The sequence below is a fragment of the Gracilinanus agilis genome, chromosome 4, assembly GCF_016433145.1.
Source record: "Gracilinanus agilis isolate LMUSP501 chromosome 4, AgileGrace, whole genome shotgun sequence".
Taxonomy (NCBI): Eukaryota; Metazoa; Chordata; class Mammalia; order Didelphimorphia; family Didelphidae; genus Gracilinanus; species Gracilinanus agilis.
Window position 1 is genome coordinate 282,507,652 of NC_058133.1, and position 13,310 is coordinate 282,520,961.

The following is a 13,310-nucleotide window of genomic DNA, read 5'->3' on the forward strand; positions in this document are numbered from 1 at the left end:
AGAGAGAGAGAGAGAGAGAGAGAGAGAGAGAGAGAGAGAGAGAGAGAGAGAGAGAGAGAGAGAGAGAGAGAGAGAGAGGAGAGAGATTTTTGTTTGTTCTATTGACTCAAGCTATTTCTTTAGCTAGATAGTCCTCAAAATCTGGTCATTGCACAAGTCAGCAGGTGATTTTTTTCCCCTCCCCTCACTAGGTCCAGTCCTGTACTGACTTTAGAATTATAATTAGGTTTCAGGGTCAAAATTCAGAACTTTTCTGATGAATTTAATTGGACAAATAGAAACCTCATTTTTGTATAAGACTTTAAAATTTATAAAGTACTTAGACACATATTTGAATTTACCAACAGTCCGGTGAAGTTGTTAGTTTTTAAATATACAAAAGACCTAGGATTTCAGTAGAGTTGTGCTTGTGGGAATTCTTTCCACTAATGTAGATGCCAACTTGGCTTGGTGAGTAATCCTAAGGAGATGACCCTGACCTGGGAAAGTCACTTGACCTCAATTTCCTAGCCCTTGCTGCTCTTTGGTCTTACAATTGATACTAAGACAGAAGGTAAGGGTTAAAAAAATCTCAGGTTGATACTTGAAGCTCATAAACGTCAGGTAATTTGCCTAGGTCACACAGCTACTAGTTAGTTAATCATTAAACAGTCATTAAGTTCTTCTAGTTCTATTCATAGAAAAATGAGATAGCAACTCTTATGAAATATTCATTACTAGAGTGAGTAACAGAGGAAGGATTCGAACTCAGGTCCTCCCAAATTCAAGCTTAGCACTCTATCAACACTGTCTTCACTGCTGACCCTATTTTACAGATGAGAACATTGAGGAACAGAGAGATGGATTGACTTGTTGAGTTCACATGTCTAGTAAGTGGTGGGATCAAGATTGGAACCCAGGACTTATGACTCCTAATCTTTCTGCTACACTCAGCTATGTTTATGTATCATGGAGAATTGACAGAAGTCACATTTTCACTTCTGAGTGAGTTAAAGAAGTAAGATATTCCATTTTATTTCCTTTATTTTCTCATTTCTTGCCTCATTCTAGAACTTTTATCAGCTGCTGATAGAAAAGGATTTAATTTAAATACCAGAAGAAGGGCATTTCTCTTGCCTACTTTGAGACATTTGGGCACTTCGGCTTATTGTTGGATGGGATTTGATTATAGATTAGAAGATATAAGTTGGAATGAATTATTTTCATGAAGGACTGGAATAACTCAGTTAACTATTGATTCATCTTCCTAAATATACTGCTAAATAGCACTAATTAAAGAGAAAAAACAGACCACTCTTCTTAAAGAAATGTTACAAAAGCCATTTCACTTCCCATTTTCTCTCCCTTATCCATGATAACTTTACCTCTGAAGGCTATGAAATAATACTTGGGCTGAGGAGAGAAGCAGCAACTTATAATGGATTCTGTGAAATAGGGTTGGGTGCAACACAAATGGATATTTGATTGGAAACCTATAAAATTCCTTGTCTCTTTTTCCATATTGAAAGTGAGTCTTCAAAAAGCCTTTGAGTTGACTAATTGAAGAATGTATCTTTGAGCTTTAAAGAAACCTCAAGAAAAGTAAAAATCTCCGCAAAAAACTATTAGGCTTCAAATCTTAATTATTGAAATTCATGGATGAAAAAAAAAGCCTACATGTTGAGTCAGGAGCATATTTAGTGGTTTTTCTTTTTTCTTTTTTGCCCAGAAAGGCAGTATACACATATTTTCTGATGGCTGAAATGAATACGTGGTTGTATGTGTGCGTGTGTGTGTGCGTGCGTGTGTGTGTGTGCGTGTGTGTGTGTGTTTATCATTGATTACTTCAGCTTCCAAAGATTGCATCCCTTTCCATAATTCATCAAGATTAGATTTTTTCCCCTGAAGATGTGATTGGTTGTTCATAAGTCTGCTGGGGGAAGGGAGGAGAGAGAAAAGAAGATGAGAAAATGAAAATCTTTGGTGTGATAAAGTCTAAAACCAGCCAATGCTCAGACAACTTCGAACATTGATCTGTGAAATGAAGACCCAATAAAGCAACCCTGGTGATCCTTGAGCAAATGCAGTCAGAAACCCAGAGAAAGAAACTTCAGTTTTGAAAGTCCCTCAAACTGGTAAGTTTAAACTGGGGAAAGGAAAAAACTGAAAAGTGCTTAGATTTAGAATTTTGCAAAGATTATTTTTGTACAGATGGCCAATCATCGGGATATAGACAGGAAGCATGTCTAAGGTCCAGGAGCAGTAACTTTATGATTGGGGCATCTGGATTCAAATTCTTTCTGCTACACTTATGTGACCTGAACAAATCACTTAACTTTTTTGCTCATCTATAAAATGATGGAGTTGGATTTGATGCCCTCTAAAATCCTTTCTAGCTCTAAAATTATGATCATATGTAGGTCTAGTTTTTATGGATTGTCATTCAAAAGATCAGCATGTAACTGATCAAAGAATGAGATATTTTTCCTGATGCCTGAGTGCTGGCTTTGGTGTGGGCATGCTTCTAACAAGCAACTTTAAGGTAGTATGACTTTTTTTCCCCCTTTCAAATTTAGAATAACGTGAGTCACTTAGCAATAGTAGTGACAGGCTGTAAAAATGTCAGAAATTATCTTCCTGAAAGGTTTCCTTTTTCCTGCCAAAGTACATTTCTCAATCTTCTGCAGGCAGTTGTTCCTGGTTCAATAACATATTTTGTTTTTTGTGGCAAAAATTGTTATTATTCTTTGTGAGAAGAAACAAGGAATCGCAGTGTCTTCAAATCCTTCAAAGTGTTTCACAATGATCATTCTTATCCAGGGCAACATCCTAATCACCAGTGAAAACTGATATGCTAGAGGGTATAATTCAAAACCTGCTAACTCAAAACTGGAATGAACGAAGCAAGGGAACTTCTCTGATGTTCTTAGAAACAGCCATTATTAGCATCATTTTTATCCATATCTATTGATCAGGGCAGTATGGGACAATGGAAAAAGTAGTTGGCTCTGGAGTCAGAGAAGCTGGGTTTAAATCATGTCTGCCATTTTTATCTGAATAGAGAGAGGGATGGTATATATAATTTTATTGGCTTTGAGTGCTTCTAGTAATTTCTTTTACCAATGCATGTTAGTTGGTATTTTATTTGTCACTTATAGACTTAGTAAATTGCCTAGAACACTGAGAGGTGAAATGATGCTCTGAGTCAGATAGCTTAAGTCAGAAGTGAGCCTTGAACCCAAAGTCTCTTTGGCACCAAGGTCAGCTCAATCCAGGATAGCACACTCTCTCTATCTGTATGACTTTAATCAAAACCCTTACCTCTTAGTACTTCAGTTTCCTCATGTGTAAAATGGAGTAGTTAGACTATATGACCTATGAGGAGCAATTATCATAGCATATGCCCAACCAAAGACTCCTAGCTTAAGCATTAAAAAGTATTAATATGGTTGCTATTTTACAGAGCGATAAGGAATTCTAGAGTCTTGGTTTTAATTCTGGGGCTTACTGCCACTTGGTTATCTGTCCTAGCATTTGGCAAACATGGTCAGCCAAGTGAAATAATTTATGTAAAATGCTTAGCAAACATAGTTGTGCTCTCTCTCTAATTAGCTATTATTCATTATTAACACCAATGACCATGATAATTTTAAAATAGTTTTTATTTAAAAGCTTTAAAGAGTGTCATAATGGATTTATTTTCTGACGATGAATTTCAGGATCATAGGATCCCTATGGAGTTAGAGCTGGAAAAGAGCTCAAAAATAATTTAGTTCCACACCCTCCTTTTATAGATGAGGAAAGTGAAACCAAAGACAAGTGACTTGCCTAGGATCATATAAGTAGTTAAGTAAGCAGGGAGCTGCATCCAGGTCCTCTGACTTCAGATATAAGGCCTTTTCCATTCCATTGGTTTGTGTGACACTTTTGGCAGAGGTGCCTTTGGCACAAAGGACCAGGGTTAATGTAAGGAGGTGACATATTGCTCCACACAGAAACCTGGGGTAAGGTCTTAACTGGATAGCTTAGTGCAATGGTGCAAATTCCAAACGTGCAAGTATATTGTTTATAATATATGGAAGAAAGTTTTGTCCAGAGAAAACGGTCTGGTCTAGTGAAGAGATAAACTCAGATAGAAATTTGGGACTACTAAACTGTGCAGAAGGATCTCAGTAGGCATATATTGACTTAGAAAACCACATATGACCATCATCTATATTTTATTGTATTTTTCTTTATTTTTGTTAAATATTGCCCAATTATATTTTAATCTTGTCTGGGCTTCTTCACTTGAGAGGGTTGTGGGCTGAATGTGGCATGGGGCCATTTGTTTGACACCTTTGGTCAAATGAAAAGAATTCTGGAGCTGCAAGTTGGACGGTTAATGAGTCTATTATACACTCTTTGTGGTAGCAAAGAACTGGAAACAAGGTAGGTGCTCATCAATTGGTAAATGGCTGAAACTGGAGTATATAAATGCTACAGAATATTATTGTACTGTAAAAGAGGTTAAACTTGAGCAATTCTGAGAAATATGAGATTTGTAGAAAGTGATCAAACTCCAAAAGAATACATATGTATGTATATGTATGTGTGGGAAGCTAGGTGGTACAATGGCTAGGGAGTCAGGAAGACCTAAGTGCTAATTTGGTCTTAGACGCTACTAGTTGTGTAACCCTGGGCAAGTCACTTAACCCTGTTTGCCTCAGTTTCCTCCTCTGTAAAAACAGCTGGAGGAGGAAATTGCAAACCATTTCTGTAACTTTGGTAAGAAAATCCTAAATGGGGGCAGTTGGGTAGCTCAGTGGATTGGGAGCCAAGCCTAGAGATAGGAGGTCCTGGGTTCAAATTTGGCCTCAGATACTTCCCAGATGTGTGATCCTAGGCAAGTCACTTAATCCCTATTGCCTAGTCCTCACTGCTCTTCTACCTTAGAACCAATAAGGCAGAATATAAGGGTTTTAAAAAAAGAAAATCCAAAATGGAGTTATGAAGAATTGGACAAATGTTCATGTATTAGTTTTAAATGTGTACATATAATTAATACAACAATTGGACAATGTTCATGTATTAGTTTTAAATGTGTACATATAATTAATACACAATATATACATACATATATGTATTAAAATGATTAAAACAGTGTAAAATAGATTCCTAGAAGGAAGCCAGAGTGAAGATTCAAAAAACCATTGAAGATATTGGAGAATGAATTAATAAACATACTATTCACTTCAGAGAGCTGGAATACAACTAGGGCAGCATTCTGTATAGCTTATCAGATGTCATTGTTTTTTTTTTTTAATTTTTATTCCTTTCACTCAAAGGGATGGTTTAATGATAGTAGGAGGGGGGTGGTGAAGGTAGTAATAGGAGACATTTTCTAGAAATGTCTGTGAAGTAAAGACAAAGGCATCAATAAAAAGTTGTGTTTTGTTTTTTTTTTAAGATAAAGGGAAGACCATTTGCTTGGGAAAGAGATCTAACATTTTGAGTAGATGACAGTGAGGATCCTGAAAGATCTGACAGGCTGAAACACTAGGTCAAATCTAATAAAATGAAGCTTAATAGGGATAAATAATAAGATCATAGATTTGTAGGGAGTTTAGCAGACACCTAATGAGAGAAATGAGTGTGGGGACTAGCAAGAATAAGCAGAAGAAATCTAATTCCTCATTCACATGATAATATTTCAAATACTTGGAGAGATTATCCTATACCCCCACCGAGTTTTCTTCTCTCTAGGCCACATATCTTTAGTTCCTTCAACTAATGTCAATCTGACATATCTAATAGACACTTTTCCATGTTGATTGCCTTCAAACCTGCCAATTTCCTTTCTAAAATATGGATTCCAGATATGTCCTGACTAGGGTTCTGATTAGAATATAGGTGCATCCCTCATTCTGAACACTAGACAAACATTAGGAGATACTAAGGCTCACTCAGTGTGGTTCCCACAGAAATTACTCTTGAGGTGCACTATAGCTCAAATCACAAAATCATACGATATCTTGAAAAGTCATCTAATGCAGGTGGAGTAGTATAATCAATATAATGATAAACTCAGAGCCAGAAAGATTTTGATTTGAATCCTGCCTCAGACATTCTCGTTATGATTCTGGGCAAACCACTTCTCTTCTCTGGTCATCGATTTCCTCACCTGTAAAATAGGGGGACATTATATTCAGTGACCCCTCTAAAGTCTCTTCTAGCTTCAAATACATGATTCAACTGCATTTCAGAAAAAAAATTATACCTCTCTTTAATAGTTTAGAATGTAAGGGTATATATACCCTTCTGCTACCCCTTTTGCTTTCATTCAGTGTCAGTGGCATCAATCCTTTCTCACTATCTTAACTTGAAATTTTGGTGTTCTCTGTTTCTTCCTTTTCCTTCACTTCCTTTCAAAAAATTAACTTAGTTTTATTTTCATTTCCAAATGATTTCTATCTCCCCTTCTCCTATCCATTGAGAATATAAGAAAAACAAAGCCTATGCAAATATGTATAATCATGCAAAACAAATTCCCACATTAATCACATCCCCCCTACCAAAAAGAAAAAAAAGAAGGAAAAGAAAATATGCATTGATCTGTACTGAGGGTCTATCTCTTCTCTCTCATGAGGGAGATAGCATATTTTATCATGTTTCCTTTGAAAATGTGGTTGGTCATTGTATATCAATCAGAGTTCTCAATTCTTTTAGAGCCGAATGTCCTTTTCTATTATTTCTCATATCTAGTCACTTTGCCATACCCTATTGATTCTACTTATATAATCCCTCCCTCATCTGTCTTGCCTTTATTCCCGATGCTGGCAGTGGAGGACAAGCCTTCATCAGCTTCTACATGTGTTATTGCAGTAATCTCTTAATCTATTTGGGAATCTTTATGTCTCCAATCTAATCCATCCTTCATGTTGTTGTCAGATTAATCTTCCTTATTCATGAATCTAGAAATGCCACTCTGATCAAAACTTGTTGGTTTCCTATTGCCTTTGAATACAAGGTTCAAGGTCCTCCACCTGGCATTCGAGATCCTCTAGAATATGGTGTCATTCTATCTTTCCACTCTTTACTCATACTACTCTTCATATTCTCTACATTGCCACCAAATTGTGATTCTCACTGTTCTTCATGTCTTATTCTTTCTCATATGAACCTTTGTTTCTTGTTCCTTATTTATGGAATGTTCCCTGCCTTAGTCCAAATGGTTGAAATCCTATCCATCCTTTAAAGTTCAATTCAAAGAACATCTCTTCTGTGACTGGTCCTACCAGTCAATAATGATCTTTCCCTTTTCCTGATTTCACTAGTACTTATACCTCTTTTATGCCTCAATATTTGATTGCTGATTATAGTTATTCCCTGGATCAGCTAGGTGACACAGGAGTGCCAGGTCTGATGTCACAAAAATTCACCTAGCCTTTGACACTTACTAGCTTTAAGACCCTGGTCAAGTCACTCAACTCTGCCTCATCCATAAAATGAGCCAGAGAAGGAAATGGCAAATCATTCCAGCATTTTTGCCAAGAAAACCCCAAGTAGGGTCATGAAAAGTCAGCTACAACTGAAATGACTGAACCACACATGAATTCTGTATATTCTGTATGATCCAATGAGGACAGGGACAATCTCTTATTAAACTTCGTATCTCTCATAGCACCTACGATAGCACTGTGCCTATATTAGGCACTCCATTAATGTTTATTCAAAGGAAGGAAAGAAAGAAGAAAGGAAGAAGGAAGAGAAGACAGGAACTAAAGAGATTATTTTAATTTAGAACTAAATATCCTGTTACAACAGAAAGCTAGAATTTCCAAGTGACCCAGAGTGCCATATTAATTTCAGATCTTTTAAATTCCTTCTACTCTCTACATCTGATGGTTTATTCATGAGCAATACTATTCTTATAAATAGTAAGATAGATAGCGAGATTAAATACAAATCTTGTTATGTGGGAATTGGCTTATGTTTTAGCGAGGGCTGCAGCATTGAAGGTATGAATCTAGCTTGTGATTGGTGTCCCCACAAGTTGCTCTTCCTTCAGGTTTATGTTGACATAAAGAAGAATTTATCCTTTCCATTGGGAAAAAGAAAAACAGTCTTCAATACAACACCATAATTCAAAAGAAGTTTTTCAAAGACAACTCTATCCATAGCAACATTATTTTTCCCCAGAGTAGCTGGCTGGATGATTTTAATCAGTATTTGTAAGGTCCTTTGGAAAAAAAAATGGGAGCATTTGGCGATTTTCTAAAAGGCTTACAAAAGACTTGTAGCACTGGGGCCCTGAATTTATGGCTTGGTTTTGCCACAGTGTTAGAAAGAGTTCACTATATGGGAAGCAAGTCAAAGGTAGCCTTATCCAGAGATAGTGTAAGTAATAGGTCTCTCCAACAAAATCCTTAAAGGCGGAGATTGCTTTGATTTTTACCTTTCTCTTCCCAAAGCCTAGAAATATGCTTGCACATAGTAGGCACTTAATAAATGCTTAATGAATGGGATTATAATGCTATAAAAGTCTTGCTACAAAAATCCTCCCCTATCTTCTTGAAATTCTTTTGCAAATGATAATTTTTTAAAGTTAGAAATCAAGTTTAAAATGTAGGTGCTTTTGAGTGTCAATATCCTACATTTAGGGCAGCTAGGTGGTGCAGTGGATGGAATGCCAAGCCTAGTCAGGAAGACTCTTCTTCCAGAGTTCAGTGTGCTAGTGGAAAAGGAGAACTGGGTTCTAATCTGGCCTCTGTCACTTATTCCATGTGTTGACCTGGGACCTCCTTTTGTTCATCTATAAAAAGGCTAGATGATATTATCAAAGTCCTCTTCTAGTTCTTAATTGTCTAATCTTCTAAGTTCAACTTCCCTGAAAACTTCGGTAAAGTCCTCCTGGGCAAGAATTCTATCTTATGCTTTTTTTAAACCCCTTTTCTTCCATCTTAGAATCAATATTGTGTATTGGTTCTAAGGCAGAAGAGCCATAAAGGCTAGGCAATGGGGGTTAAGTGACTTGCCCAGGGTCACACAGCTAGGAAGTATCTGGGGTCAGATTTGAACCCGGGACCTCCGGTCTTTAGACCTGGCTCTCAATCCACTGAGCCACCCCCTTATACTTTTAATAGATATTTAAGAATTTACATTATGAAAGAGATATATGTAAAATTTCCTTAAACAGGGATTTCCTATTGACTTGCAGCTCCAACAGCTCTACTCCTGTCTCATCCATACTAAATATGCCTAACTGACTGGGGGAGACTATTTTTAATAGTGACTGAGAAATCATGATTTTGGCTTCTATATAAGTTGACAGAGGGGCAGCTGGGTAGCTCAGTGGATTGAGAGCCAAACCTAGAGACGGGAGGTCCTAGGTTCAAATCTGGCCTCAGCCACTTCCCAGCTGTGTGACCCTGGGCAAGTCACTTGACCCCCATTGCCTAGCCCTTATTGCTCTTCTGCCTTGGAACCAATACACAGTATTGATTCTAAGATGGAAGGTAAGGGTTTAAAAAAAAAAACAGGAAGTACTAAGTTGACAGAAAAAACTTCTAGTTCAGACATTCTCTGAGTCAGTGGCTCTATTTAGCGAGTTCAAATAGTCTTTTTCAGATAAATAAATTTTCAACTGTCATTATCAATTGCCAAATTAATTAATTAAACATTTCTTTTTTACAAAACTCAATGGTTCCATCTGCTGTCAGAATCATAAGTCACATCTTATTTGTCTCAGAAAGGCTTAGGCAGCTCCATCTTGTGATGCCTTTTAAATTAAGGAAATCTAAGTGTAAAATGTTTCTCCAACCCTGTTTCTCCCTTTCCCTGCCTGCCTATATGAATTTTCTCAAAGCATAGCATTATCCTAGCAGAGTTCTTTCTCATCATCCTAACACAATGTACTAAATTTTGCATTGGGATGTATTTTGTGACTTGTTTTCTATAGTGTTTCACTTTACAATTAAACCTCAAAAGAAACGTGGAAGGAAAATTGTTAACTTGAGAGTCAATGAGAGCTTCATATTGCTCACCTGGGATCTTCCCACATTTTTTCCAATTTGGACATGTATCCCCAACATATCGGTGCCATATTTGTGCTCATAGAATCACAGAATTGGAAGAAATTTTAGAAATGACTTAGTCATGTAGAGATCTCCAATTCTGACTTCCATTTGAAGATGAGAACTCTGCCGTCTAGAGAGGTTTGGCTAACTTAATCAAGGTCTTATAGATAGTAGCAGAGCCAGTGTTCACAGCAAAGCCCTCTATACTCATACTTTTTTCCACTACGTCATATTTCGTCTCTAAGCATCGACTTCATTTTATAGGGAGAGAACTGAGATTCAGAAGATTGAAGTGATACGTTCAAGGCTGAATGGAATAGTTTGTGGTGAAGCCCAGGTCTTCTGACTTAAGGCTCTTTTGTTTTTTTTTTTTCCCCTTTGCTACGATGTTCTATTTCTTTTTAAATTTCTTTGAAAGTCTTCTAAGGTAGCACTGTATTTTTTCCTTATGTATATTTTTGTTTTCCTTGTCTAGAGTGTTAGCCCCACGTGTTGAGGGTTATACTCTTCTCTTCTATGTTGCTAATCAATTTAGTTCAATTAGCACTTAGTCGAAGTTTCTTGTTTGGGATTATAGGACATTTGGAGAAAAAAGACTCCTTGGGGGCAGAGTCTATTTCATTTTGTCTTTTTAATCTCTAGTACCCAGCACAGTGTCTGGCAGAGAGTGTTTTATTCATGTTTGTTAATTGAACAATTGATTGAATTATACACCACAGGATCATAAGTTCACAGACCATAGATCTAGAGGTGACTTGGAAATCCTCCAAATCATTTGTCCAAACACTTTCATTTTTACAAATGAGGCGATAACCTCCAGAAAGCTCTCTGATATTATAAATTGAAGAGAAGGTGTTGATTTGTATTTGTAGAGGAAGTTTCTTCATCTAGCTATTTCTTATGCCAATTAAATCATAGGTATAGTATGTATCTAGGTGCCACCTTTTATTATTTTTTTATTTTTATTTTTCAAACTCTTACCTTCCGTCTTGGTATCGATATTGTGTATTGGTTCCAAGGCAGAAGAGCAGTAAGGGCTAGGCAATGGGGGTTAAGTGACTTGCCCAGGGTCACACAGCTGGGAAGTGTCTGAGGTCACATTTGAACCTAGGACCTCTCGTCTCTAGGCCTGGCTCTCAATCCACTGAGCTACCCATGGGTGCCACCTTTTAGGAAGGATCTAGACTCGCAAGCCATGTAAAAATGACAAATGTGAATGAGACAAATGAAATATGGACTAATGGGCTAGTAAAGGAGGGCTTTAGGACTTCAAGGGGGCATAGGTGTATTTTAACAGGGACCTTCTAGAAACAATGCCTGTGACTTTATTGCCTAATTCTTTAGTAATTTGAATATTGGGAATTTTGGCCAGGTAGGAAGAAAAGCTCCATGGTAGACTGGTAAGGAAAATGTTTTTGAGCAATTCCCTCAACTCCTGCTCCTAAGGTGTGACATCATTTTCCTGCTTCCATCCTTGATCCAGGCATGGGGGTCCATTCCCCTAAGTGCTGCTCCTCAAAGGAATCATATGTAGCCTGTGTTCCATCTCTGAATCCATTTCTCCACCCCACCCCCTTCTCCTTTTCAGGCAGCATTTCTTGGGTTTATTTAGAACCAGGATTATTTAGGGCAAGTTGACTGAACCTGCAATTAAGGGGATTCAGAATGCAGCCATCACATTAATTTTGCAGCAACCCAATTGGCCTTGGTTAAGAACAACAGGAACATAATTGTCTTTCCTGACTTACTGCATTGCAGAGAGTACAGCCTCGGTCAAAAAGAGGATTAAAGTTAGTTACAATTTGTGCTTTGACCTTTCTAAGCAGCTCCTGCATCAGGGACCAACCCAACAAAGGAAGGGTCCTTCTCTGGGGCAAATCTCATTATTTTTACAAAATAGAGTAAGGGAATCCCAGGATTTAAACATACACCATTTGTTTTTTTTTGTTTGTTTGTTTTGTTTTTTGCACAGCTGCAAACATTTTAGCCCTAGCAGATAGACTACCTGCTTACTCACCTTTCAACCTTCTTCTTGTCCTCATTCCTTCTTTTTTTGTTTTAAACTCTTACCTTCTGTCTTCAAATCTATACTAAATATCTATTCCAAAGCAGAAGAGAGCTAAGGCCTAGGCATTTGGGGATAGTGACTTGCCCAGGGTCACACATCTAGAAAATATCTGAGGTCACACTTGAACCCAGGACCTGCTGTCTCCAGGTCTGACTCTAACTACTATATCAACTAGTTGCCCCCTCATTCTTTCTTTTCTCTTTTTCTCATTCTCCTATTTCTCCTGATATTCTTCTTCTTTTTCTCATTCTCCTTTCCCCTCTTCCTCAATCTGTTGATCCTTAGTCTTCTTCAACAAACATTTGTTGTATTTACTGCATGAAATGCACTGTAGACACAAAGATAAAAATAGTCTCCGCCTTCAAAGAGCTTCCATTCTGTTAGGGGAAAAATCATGTTTATCCGTAATATGAGATAATATATACTAAATATATTAATTAAGTAAATACTAATATTAATTTTACTAATATTAGATACTAAATATATTCAAATTATATACAAGGTAATTTCTGGGTAGGAGGAGGCATTAGGAGCTAGGGGATAATCAAGAAAGGTGTTATGTGAGTGACTCATGCTGAGCTTTGAAGAAAGCTATCAGGGCTCAGAGAGGCAGAGGTGAGATGGTAGTAGATTTCAGGGATGGAGAAGGGGGAACCTGGGAAAATTAGCCAGTTTTCTGGGCCAGGAGTCTGTGAAGGGAAATTTTATTGTTGTTTTTGAGTCATTTCAGTCAGGTTTCATTCTTTATGACCCCATTTGGGGTTTTCTTGGTAAAGATACTGAAGTGGTTTGCCATTCCTTCTCTAGTTCATTTATAGTTGAGGAAATGGAGGCAAACAGGGTTAGGTGACTTGACCAAGATTTCATAGTTAATAATTGTCTGAGGTTGTATTTAAACTCATAAAGATAAGCTGCCTGATTCTGAGCCCAGTGCTCTATCCACTGTACCACCCAGCTGCTCACAGGAAGGCAAAATAATGTATAATACTTCAAGAAAGGTAGGCTAGAGTCAGACGGTCAATGATTTTAAATGCCAAATTGAGGAGTTTATGTGTGATTCTAGAATACATTAAACAGGGAAATTTTGTGGTCGAACCTATATTTTAGGAATACTACTTTGGAGCTAGCATGAATGTAGATTGGAGGCAAGGAGATCATTGTTCATTTCTTCTCACCCCACTACTCTTTTTCTTCTTCCTTTCTTC

At 37.3% G+C, this 13,310-nt stretch overlaps 1 pseudogene; it reads right to left on the reverse strand.

Annotated features, from left to right (window-relative positions):
- The window catches only part of LOC123246437, a 32,632-nt pseudogene extending 20,760 nt beyond the window's left edge, over nt 1-11,872 (reverse strand).
- Nucleotides 11,873-13,310: the final 1,438 nt, after the last annotated feature.